General features: G+C 50.4%; 1 pseudogene; it reads left to right on the forward strand.

Annotated features, from left to right (window-relative positions):
- Nucleotides 1-12,444, forward strand: part of LOC119357760 — a 125,169-nt pseudogene that overhangs the window by 50,081 nt on the left and 62,644 nt on the right.

The raw sequence follows: 12,444 nt of genomic DNA on the forward strand, positions 1-12,444 counted from the left end.
AAATATTATTCATAGATAGACTTGATCATAAACCCACAATTCATCGGTCTCAACAAACACACCGCAAAAAGAAGATTACATCGAATAGATCTCCACAAGAGAGGGGGAGTGTCGGTGTCAAAACCGGCGGATCTCAGGTAGGGGGTCCCGAACTGTGCCTCTAAGGTGGATGGTAACAGGAAGCAGGGGACACAATGTTTTACCCAGGTTCAGGCCCTCTTAATGGAGGTAAAACCCTACGTCCTGCTTGATTAATATTGATGATATGGGTAGTACAAGAGTAGATCTACCATGAGATCAGAGAGGCTAAACCCTAGAAGCTAGCCTATGGTATGATTGTTTGTTGTCCTATGGACTAAAACCCTCTGGTTTATATAGACACCGGAGAGGGCTAGGGTTACACAAGGTCGGTTGCAAAGGAAGAGATATACATATCCGTATTGCCTAGCTTGCCTTCCATGCCAAGTAGAGTCCTATCCGGATACGAGACGAAGTCTTTAATCTTATATCTTCATAGTCCAACAGTCCGGCCAAAGGATATAATCCGGCTGTCCAGAGACCCCCTAATCCAGGACTCCCTCAGTAGCCCCTGAACCAGGCTTCAATGACGATGAGTCCGGCATGCAGTATTGTCTTCGGCATTGCAAGGCGGGTTCCTTCTCTGAATACATCACAGAAGAATTTGAATACAAGGATAGTGTCCGACCCTGCAAAATAAGTTCCACATACCACCGTAGAGAGAATAATATTTTCACAAATCTAATTTTCTGACTTGTTTTGGCAACACGACCTTATGCCATGGCCTGGTGATTATTCGAACCGTTTCCTTTTACTAGCCCCGCATATAACGCGAGGCGATTTTTTGACACGTCTTGTCAAAGCAGAGATTGTGTCCCCCTACCATGGGATTCTCATCAATACGGGCGTGGGTAACCCAACCGTGTCATCGATTATGACGCTTGGGGCATAAGCGAGTTTTACCAGGCTAGTGGGGACGCTTAGTTTCGTCCGCCCATATAAAGGGATAAGCATTTACCTTTTCATCCACGCCTTCTTCCTCCTTTGCTCATCCGTTTTCGCACACTCGAGCTCTAGCGCCCAAGTCCGCACTTCCCACCTCCACCTTCTCCAACCATGTCCAGAGCGGGAGGTAGGTGGATGGTCTCCTCCGCCACGGAGGGAGACATCAAGAAGCTGAGGAGAGCCGGATACCTGCCCGACGACATCCCGCACCGGCTCCCAGATGAGGGGCAGCTCATCCCCACCCCCAGGCCCCATTAGAGGGTAGTGTTCCTCACCCATTTCCTTCGTGGACTGGGATTCCCTCTCCACCTATTCATCCGGGGGTCATGTTCTACTACGGCCTGGATTTCCATGATCTGGCCCCGAACTTCATCCTCAACATCTCGGCGTTTATCGTCGTGTGCGAGGCCTTCCTCCACATCAAGCCCCACTTCGGCTTATGGCTGAAGACCTTCAATGTCAAGTCGAAGATTGTGGGCGGCCGCCAGGTGGAGTGCGGAGGCGCCATGGTGGGAAAGATGCCCAACGTTACATGGCTCGAGGGCTCCTTTGTGGAAACCATAAAGGGGTGGCAATCGGGGTGGTTCTACATCACCGAGCCGCGCGACCCTGCATGGGCAGTGGCCCCCGAGTTCCAATCTGGAATCCCCATGTGGCTCACCTCCTGGAAAGAGAAGGGCCTATCCTAGGGTAGTTCGGAAGAGCTGACCGGACTCCAAACATGTATTAAAAACATGGTGAACAAGAAGCTCAAACTCGTCAACGTAGTCTAGGTCATGCTCCACCGCCGGATCCTCCCGTGCCAACAACGGGACTTCAACTTGTGGGAGTTCGACCCGGCATAGCACCGAACTCTGAACAGGCTCTTCGACACAACTCACGAAGATGCCTGGAGGGTGCTGTTCAAAAGCGCCGAGGTCCCCCCTCCCATTACTGAGGATCGCGGATTCAGCACGAAGCGCCAAGCCAGTGCGGTAAGCTGCTTTACCTTTCACAGGATACTTATTTTTTATAGATTGACTCCATGCGGGATCTAAACTCTCGTACCTTTGACATGACTGGCAGGAGACGGCCGAACAGATCGATTGTCCAGCTCCTTTGCCTGAAGGCCCAGCAGACGCTCTTCTGGCGAAGATGCTGACTTCGGCTGCTTATACGGTGCCGGAGAAGACCAAGAAGGCCAAGGGAACCCGAAAGAGTTCCCGTCGCCAGGCGTCGTCGGACTCACCGTCCAATGACTCTGCGGCGCACTCCTCCCCCGAAGACAAGGAAGAAGAAGAAGATGCTCCCCCTCCAGTTGGGGGAGATTAGAAAAGGAAGGCCGCCCCAACTGGGGGGGCCGAGGGGTCCAAGAAGGGGAGAACTCTCCTTCCGGACTACTCTACCACCGCCGCCGACGGCGAAGACGAGTGGCTGCCCAGGGCCAAGCCCCTGGGTAAGTCGTAAGTATTCGGATACCAGAGTAAGTCATAGTATTCCTTTGCCGCACTACTTTACCTAACGCCGAAATATGATTATGCAGGCCGCCCCGAGCCCGTATCGATGTATCATCGGACGCCTCCCTGGGCTCGTCGGACATGGATAGCGATCCAGTTCCGACCGCCACCTCCCCCTATCCTACGGATGACGCCGAGGTGCTGTCTCATGAGGCACCGGCTCAAGGGGAGACAGTCCCGAAGGCGCCTCAAGGCGGCCTCCTGGACTCCGGGAGCCGAGGGGACAAGGCCCCTAAGAGCTCCGAGTTCGGCCCTCAGCCAAACACCGCGCTGGAACCTCCAGTGGTTCCAGGCTCGGGCAGGCTGCCTCCTTCTAAGAGGGACAAGACGCCTGTGCCGGTGATCTCTGTCCATCCAAAGGCGCCGGACAATCTGCTGGAAGCGCTACACGGCGCTTCCATCGACGAGGAGCACCGTACTATTATGAGTGCGGTGGTCCAGAAGGTTCAGTCCGCCAAGAGCGGATTGACTGAAGCCTGTGCCAACCTTCTAACAGGCTTTGAGGTAAGTGTTTTAAAATATAGGAAAAATATTACCGCATAGACAGTAGCCCCTGATGCTTTGTTCGGTGTTCACAAAGAAAAGACGAACAGAGGATCAAATAATATCGCATGAGTCTAATATAAGTATGTCAATATGCGTATGCAGACCTCACTGCTGGCGCCCGCCGCACTAACTGCGGAGGTTGCCGTACTGAAGCAGGACCTCGAGGGGTCCAAGAAAGAGCTCGGCCTTGCCAAGAGGCAGCTCGAGGAGAACAAGGGTAACTAATACCATGTCTATAGATATGTATATATATAAAAAAGATGCGATTGCAAAATGACAGGATCATCGTATATCTGCCAGGGGCCATGACCGAGGTGGCGACCCTGAAGCAAGCGCTAACCAAGGCCGAAGATAAAGCGGCCAAGGAGCGCACCAAGCGAGAAAAGCAAGAGGCTCGGGTGGGCGAGGTGCAGCAAGAGCTCCAGGCTCTCGTGACGAAGCACGAGGCGTTGGAGCTTGACTCGAAGACGCGAGAGTCTGAGCTTGCCGCGGCCCTCGAGAGCGCGAAAAGTGCCAAGGCCGAAGCCCAAAAGGCCCTCCAGGAGATCGACGCAATGAAGAAGATAGCGGCGGCTAAGGCATTCCATATGTAGAGCAAGCATATAAAAGTAAATTACCGATTACCTACCCGAATTCGGAGCTCTCCAGGAGCATTCGCAGATTTGCCCCGCAGCGTGTCGGATGCCGCACAGTTTTACCAGGCCGAGGAGGGAAGCTCAACGGAGAAGCTGTTCTGGTCTCAGTATACTGGGACCGAACACCCGATGCCTCTGAGCGACCAGCTAAAGCAGCTGGTCGAGCTGCACAAGGCGGCCGAATAGGCCATGAAGGGCTTTATAGTCCGGCTATGGCCTGGCGACGCCCTTCCGAACAGCTACTTCGGCCTGGTGAGGCGACTTTTTGATGCCTGCACATGGCTGGAGGTCGTCAAGCGGTCCATCTGCATCGAAGGTGCACGCCGGGCTTTCGCCCATGTGAAGGTGCAGTGGGCCAGGCTAGACGCCGTGAAGCTGATCAAGGAAGGGCCGCCGCAGGGCAAAGAGCATCGCACCCCCGAAATTTATTATGAGGGTGTCCTGAAGGGTGCCCGTCTTGTGGCGGACGAATGTTCAAAGGATGTAATATTTGAGTAAACTTGCTCGTGTGATCCTGTATGATGAAAACTTGTTTCATATGCGCTATGCAATGCTTTGTGTGAATTTAAAATATTACCTTCTGTTTAGCCGTTTATCCAATCTGAGAGATGGCTAGTCCTTGGCTTCTGCCCCATGCCGCGAGTGCTGGGGTGTTCGGGATAAACCTGAGCACTCTTGTTCCCATGTTTGGGTCCTTCGAGGGAGGTGCTCAGCACAATGAACAAGGCAACCAGACTAATAATGCTTTATCACTCTCACTTAGCCATGGAATTCTATAATTTTAAATTTCGGCGAAGCCCCTGGTATTCGGAAGGCCGAATTTGGGGCGCGATACACGCCTTTAAGCCGGACAAGGCTGGCCCCTCGCCCTAAGCGGCATAAGTCTTTAGGGACTCGAAAACCTCGCCGAACAGCGACCAGTCTCTCGCCTTATCATGACAGTCAGTTTTAGCTTTCTCTACTGAGGTGCTAAGCCCAGCAGAACCGGGGCACAATCGCAGTAGTTCTCCTAGCACTACCTTAGCCGATAGAGCGGATCGTAAGGTACCAAATCATAGGATCCGGGCAAACCCAACATTTGACCAAAGACATGATTCGGAGCTGATGCATATAATGCTATAAGTTTGGGGTGCCGCACTTGTGAAAGTGTTCGGACTTTTCACACCATATTGTGGGGTACGTAAGCCCCTGGTGTATTGGCCGTACCAAAGTGTACGGTTGCAAGGCATCGTTAATGAACACACACACACACACACACAGACACACACACACACACACACACACACACACACACACACATATATATATATATATATATATATATATATATAACAAGAATGCAATAATAGTCGTGATGTTATGCATTGTTTATTCAAAAAGGTGCCTTAAAGCAGAATGATACAGATAGTATGATAAGCAAAGAGTGGGACTATGTCCCTTCCAAGGGCAAGCTGAGGAATAGTATTAAATCAAATGTTTCGCTCGTTATTGTAATCCACCTGGGAATTCCGTGGTGTTACGTAGCTGTCTACCTCCTTGGTTGCTGCATCGTGTGTTCGGCAATAGTGCTGCCGGACAGGGTTTCCAGAGATTAAGGTCCTGAAAAAGAGAAACATAACCAAACGGGAAGCCCCTAGTGTGGTTTAAGCCGCGTCTTAGGGCATGCCGCAGTGTGCCCCCCTTTCCACCTGTGCCCATGGTATTTTTAATGCGTAATTATGTACGCGTGGCACGAGCTTCGCCGTTTGGCTGGGACTGGGGTGGGGGCCACATTGCTACGTGAGCTCAGATCGCGCCAGGCGGTCTATTTGCCGATTGCTCCGAGTGCGCTTGAAGGTGTTCTGGCCTTGAAACGCCGAACTGGTAGATTGCCTTGAGAGGCTATTTTGCGCTTCTGCTGCGAGGGCCGCAGTGTGCTCCTCTGTTCGAAGAGAGCGCTCTGTGTTTCCATTGATTGTAATAACCCCGCGAGGTCCTGGCATCTTGAGCTTGAGGTATGCATAATGCGGTACTGCATTGAATCTCGCAAATGCGGTTCGCCCGAGCAGTGCATGATAACCACTGCGGAACGGGACTATATCGAACATTAACTCTTCGCTTCAGAAGTTATCCGGGGATCCGAAGACCACTTCCAGTGTAATTGAGCCTGTGCAATGGGCCTCTGCGCCTGGAATGACACCCTTAAAGGTCGTTTTTGTGGGTTTGATCCTTGAGGGGTCTATACCCATTTTGCGCATTGTGTCTTGATAAAGCAGGTTCAGGCTGCTGCCGCCATCCATAAGGACTCGAGTGAGGTGAAATCCGTCAATGATTGGGTCCAGAACCAGTGCGGCAAATCCGCCATGACGGATACTAGTGGGATGGTCCCTGCGATCGAAAGTGATCGGATAGGAGGACCATGAGTTGAACTTTGGGGCGACTGGCTCCAACACATATACGTCCCTGAGCTCATGCTTCCGCTCCCTCTTGGGGATGTGGGTTGCGTATATCATGTTCACCGTCCGCACTTGTGGGGGAAACCTCTTCTGTCCTCCGGTGTGTGGCTGCCGGGGCTCCTCCTCGTCATCACTATGTGGCCCCTTGTCCTTGTTTTCGGCAATTAACTTGCCGGCCTGCTTGAACACCCAACAATCCCTGTTGGTGTGATTGGCTGGCTTTTCTGGGGTGCCGTGTATTTGACACGAGTGATCGAGTATACGGTCCAAGATGGAGGGACCCGGCGTACTTTGTTTGAATGGCTTTTTCCGCTGACCAGGTTTAGAGCCTTTGAATCCGGCATTGACTGCCGTATCCTCGGTATTATCGCTGTTAATGTGGCGCTTATGTTTGTTGCGACATGACCTGCTATTTCTGTCCTTGGTATCCAAAGTACCATGGTCCTTTGATATGTTATTACTGCGAGCCAGCCAACTGTCTTCTCCCGCACAAAAGCGGGTCATGAGTGTCGTGAGGGCTGCCATAGATTTCGGCTTTTCCTGACCAAGGTGCCGGGCTAGCCATTCGTCGCGGATGTTGTGTTTGAAAGCCGCTAGGGCCTCTGCATCCGGACAGTCGACAATTTGATTTTCTTTGTTAGGAACCGAGTCCAGAATTACCTGTCCGATTCTTCTGGCTGCTGAATTATGTGGCTCAAGTCATCGGCATCTGGTGGCCGCACATAAGTGCCCTGAAAGTTGTCGAGGAATGCGGCTTCCAGATCTTCCCAATAGCTGATGGACTCGGTTGGCAAGCTGTTAAGCCAATGCCGCGCTGGTCCCTTGAGCTTTAGTGGGAGGTATTTGATGGCGTGTAAGTCATCACCGCGGGCCATATGGATGTGGAGGAGGAAATCCTCGATCCATACTGCGGGATCTGTTGTGCCGTCGTATGATTCAATATTTATAGGTTTGAAACCTTCTGGGATTTGATGATCCATTACTTCGTCTGTGAAGCATAAGGGGTGTGCGGTGCATCTATATTGGGCTATATCACGACGCAGGTCGAATGGGTCTTGCCCGCTATGTTCGGCCCGGCCGGATTTGCTTTTACTGTATCCGGCGTGACGTCTATCGTCTCGCAGAGTGGTGCGCCCTCGTGATCCGTAGATCAATCTTGCATGCTTTGCTTTGTCCTCCAATATGTCTCGCAGGTCTGGCGTATCTCCCCATGCCTTTTTATTTGTATGGCGTCGGGGTGGACGCTGAGTTTTTGGCTGGAATGCCTCTCTATCGCGGCCACGAGGTGGCCGATTAGCCGTATCATATGCTTCTTCCTCCAGTCGGGGTAGCAACCTGCACCTTGGGTAACTCTTGGAGGGGCGCTCGAGTTTATATTCCTCGGCCACGAGGACTTCAGTCCATCTGTCAGTTAGCAGATCCTGATCAGCTTGAAGCTGCTGCTGCTTTTTCTTAAGGCTATTTGCCATGGCTATAAGCCGGCGTTTGAAGCGCTCTTGTTCAACGGGATCCTCTAGCACAGCGAATTCATCATCGCCGAGGCTTGCCTCGTCTTCAGAGGGGGCATGTAATTATCATCCTCCTCTTCTCCATCTGCCGCTCTCTCAGGAGGGCTGGCTCCTCCATCCTCCTGCTCTAAATCTTGCTGGAGGGGATTGTTGTTGTCTTCGGCACTATCCGGAGTATTATTATCTCCCGTGCCGGTCTCACCACTTTTGCTTTGGCGGGACTTAGAGCGGCTCCGCTGACGTTGGCGCTTGGGTTGCTTCTTGGAGGGGTCATCCTCGGCTATCTCGTCGCCATTGCCTTCTTTGGGTGTATCCACCATGTATATATCGTATGATGAGGTGGCTGTCCAGTGCCCTGTGGGTGGTGGTTCCTCTTCACCTCCCGCATCGTCGTCCATACCGTCGATGTGTTTGGAGTCGAAATCGAGCATGTTGGTTAAGTCATCGACAGTGGCTACTAAGTGGGTGGTGGGTGGGCCTCGAATTTCTTCGTCGTCCGCATCCCAGTCCCGCCAGACATAGTTCGGCCAGGATCCTCCTGACAAGGAGAGAGACCTTAATGAGTTCAGTATGTCGCCAATGGGAGAGTGCTGAAAAATATCTGCGGAGGTAAACTCCATGATCGGCGCCCAATCGGATTCGACAGGAACGGGCACAGGCGGTTCGGAGTCCGTGGCTGAAGAAGGATCTGGCAGTTTAACAGCACGACTCTCGTGCAAGGTAAGGTCGATGTTTGGCTCGATCGCCGCTGAGGGTAAGGCCTCCATGGCGGGGTCCATCCACCCGTCCGCGGAAGGCGCACCTGGCTCCAAATTGAGGGTCGGAGCGGCTACCTGTGTGATCTCTTAAACACTATCCGATGGTAGAGCTAAATCGTACTCATCGTGACCGCGTGACGCACAAGGCAGAGGCTCGAATCCGTCGAAGATCAAGTCTCCATGGATATCGGCCGTGTAGTTTAAGCTTCCAAACCTGACCTGGTGGCCAGGAGCGTAGCTTTCAATCTGCTCCAGATGGCCAAGCGAATTGGCCCGCAGTGCAAAGCCGCCGAACACGAAGATCTGTCCGGGGAGAAAAGTCTCACCCTGGACTGCATCGCCATCGATGATAGTAGGAGCCATCAAGCCTAACGGCGACGACACAGAGGAACTCTCAATGAAAGCACTAATGTCGGTGTCAAAACCGGCGGATCTCGGGTAGGGGGTGTCTAACTGTGCGTCTAAGACGGATGGTAACAGGAGGCAGGGGACACAATGTTTTACCCAGGTTCAGGCCCTCTTGATGGAGGTAAAACCCTACATCCTGCTTGATTAATATTGATGATATGGGTAGTACAAGAGTAGATCTACCACGAGATCGGAGAGGCTAAACCCTAAAAGCTAGCCTATGGTATGATTGATTGTTGTCCTACAGACTAAAACCCTCCGGTTTATATAGACAGCGGAGAGGGCTAGGGTTACACAAGGTTGGTTACAAAGGAGGAGATATACATATCCGTATTACCTAGCTTGCCTTCCATGCCAAGTAGAGTCCCATCCGGACACGAGACGAAGTCTTTAATCTTATATCTTCATAGTCCAACAGTCCGGCCAAAGGATATAATCCGGCTGTCCGGAGACCCCCTAATCCAGGACTCCCTCAGGGAGAACTTTGTATTGAGATCCAAAAAGAGAGAAGAAGCTATCTAGGTACTAACTGTGGACCGAAGGTCTGAGGTAAACTACTCACACTTCATCGGAGGGGCTATGATGATGTAGAAGCCCTCCGTGATGACGGCCCTCTCCGGCGGAGCTCCGAAACAGGCCCCAAGATGGGATCTCGTGGATACAGAAAGTTGCAGCGGTGGAATTAGGTTTTTTGGCTCCTGTTCTGATCGTTTGGGGGTACGTAGGTATATATAGGAGGAAGGAGTACATCGATGGAGCTCCGAGGGGCCAACGAGGTAGGGGGCGCGCCCTAGGGGGGGCACCCTAGGGGGGGGGGGGCGCCCCCACCCACGTGACCGCCTCTCTGATGCCTTGGCGTAGGGTCCAAGTCTCCTGGATCATGTTCGGTGAGAAAATCACGTTTCCAAAGGTTTCATTCCGTTTGGAGTCCGTTTGATATTCCGTTTCTTCGAAACACTGAAATAGGAAAAAAAACAGCAATTCTGGGCTGGGCCTCCGGTTAATAGGTTAGTCCCAAAAATAATATAAAAGTGGAAAATAAAGCCCAATATAGTCCAAAACAGTAGATAATATAGCATGGAGCAATCAAAAATTATAGATATGTTGGAGACGTATCAGGCATCCCCAAGCTTAATTCCTGCTCATCCTCGAGTAGGTAAATGATAAAAAGAGAATTTTTGATGCGGAGTGCTACTTGGCATAATTTCAATGCAAATCTTCTTAATTGTGATATGAATATTCAGATTCGAAAGATTCAAGACAAAAGTTTATATTGACATAAAAAATAATAATACTTCAAGCATACTAACAAAGCAATTATGTCTTCTCAAAATATCATGGCCAAAGAAAGTTATCCCTACAAAATCATATAGTCTCGCTATGCTCTATCTTCACCACACAAAGTATTTAAATCATGCACAACCCCGATGACAAGCCAAGCAATTGTTTCATACTCTAACTTTTTTAGAACTTTTTCAATCTTCACGCAATACATGAGCGTGAGCTATGGATATAGCACTATAGGTGGAAGAGAATGGTGGTTGTGGAGAAGACAAAAAGGAGAAGATAGTCTCACATCAACTAGGCGTATCATCGGGCTATGGAGATGCCCATCAATAGATATTAATGTGAGTCAGTAGGGATTACCATGCAACAGATGCACTAGAGCTATAAGTATATGAAAGCTCAAAAAGAAACTAAGTGGGTGTGCATCCAACTTGCTTGCTCATGAAGACCTAGGGCAATTTGAGGAAGCCCATCATTGGAATATACAAGCCAAGTTCTATAATGAAAGATTCCCACTAGTATATGAAAGTGATAACATGAGAGACTCTCTACTATGAAGATCATGGTGCTACTTTGAAGCACAAGTGTGGTAAAATGATAGTAACATCGTCCCTTCTCTCTTTTTCTCTCATTTTTTGTTTGGGCCTTTTCTCTTTTTTATGGCCTCTTTTTATTTGGGCTTCTTTGGCCTCTTTTATTTATTTTTCGTTCGGAGTCTCATCCCGACTTATGGGGGAATGATAGTCTCCATCATTCTTTCATCACTTGGGACAATGCTCTAAAAATGATGATCATCACACTTTTATTTTTCTTACAACTCAACAATTAAAACTCGATACTTAGAAAAAAATATGACTCTATATGAATGCCTCCGGCGGTGTACCGGGATATGCAATATGACAATGATGAATGTGTCATGATAAACGGAACGGTGGAAAGTTGCATGGCAATATTGTTGGGTTTCGTAGTAATTTCAAAAAATTTCCTACGCACACGCAAGAACATGTGATGCATAGCAACGAGAGGGGAGAGTGTTGTCTACGTACCCACGCAGACCGACTGCGGAAGCGTTGACACAACGTAGAGGAAGTAGTCGTACGTCTTCACGATCCAACCAATCAAGCACCGAAACTACGGCACCTCCGAGTTCGAGCACACGTTCAGCTCGATGACGATCCCCGGACTCCGATCCAGCAAAGTGTCGGGGAAGAGTTCCGTCAGCACGACGGCGTGGTGACGATCTTGATGCACTATAGCAGTAGGGCTTCGCCTAAACTCCGCTACAGTATTATCGAGGAATATGGTGGATGGGGGCACCGCACACGGCTAAGGAATAGATCATGTGGATCAACTTGTGTGTTCTAGGGTGCCTCTGCCTCAGTATATAAAGGACTAGAGGGGGGAGGCTGGCTGGCCAAGGTGGGGCGCGCCAGGAGAGTCCTACTCCCTCTGGGAGTAGGATTCCCCCCCTCCAATCCTAGTTGGAATAGGATTCCTTAAGGGGGGAAAGAGAGAGAGGGGCCGACCACCTCTCCTAGTCCTAATAGGACTAGGGGAAGGGGGGAGGCGCACAACCACCTTGGGCTGCCCCTTTCTCCTTCCCACTAAAGCCCACTAAGGCCCATATAGCTCCCGGGGGGGGGGGGTCCGGTAACCTCCCGGTACTCCGGTAAAATCCCGATTTCACCCGGAACACTTCTGATATCCAAACATAGGCTTGCAATATATCAATCTATACGTCTCGACCATTTCGAGACTCCTCGTCATGTCCGTGATCACATCCGGGACTTCGAACAACCTTCGGTACATCAAAATGCATAAACTCATAATATAACTGTCATCGTAACCTTAAGCGTGCGGACCCTACGGGTTCGAGAATAATGTAGACATGACCGATACACGTCTCCGGTCAATAACCAATAGCGGGACCTGGATGCCCATATTGGCTCCTACATATTCTACGAAGATCTTTATCGGTCAGACCGCATAACAACATACGTTGTTCCCTTTGTCATCGGTATGTTACTTGCCCGAGATTCGATCGTCGGTATCCAATACCTAGTTCAATCTCGTTACCGGCAAGTTTCTTTACTCGTTCCGTAATACATCATCTCGCAACTAACATATTAGTTACAATGCTTGCAAGGCTTATGTGATGTGCATTACCGAGAGGGCCCAGAGATACCTCTCCGACAATCGAAGTGACAAATCCTAATCTCGAAATACGCCAACCCAACATCTACCTTTGGAGACACCTGTAATGCTCCTTTATAATCACCCAGTTACGTTGTGACGTTTGGTAGCACCCAAAGTGTTCCTCCGGCAAACGGGAGTTGCATAATCTCATA

The sequence above is a fragment of the Triticum dicoccoides genome, chromosome 2A (genome assembly GCF_002162155.2).
Source record: "Triticum dicoccoides isolate Atlit2015 ecotype Zavitan chromosome 2A, WEW_v2.0, whole genome shotgun sequence".
Classification (NCBI taxonomy): Eukaryota; Viridiplantae; Streptophyta; class Magnoliopsida; order Poales; family Poaceae; genus Triticum; species Triticum dicoccoides.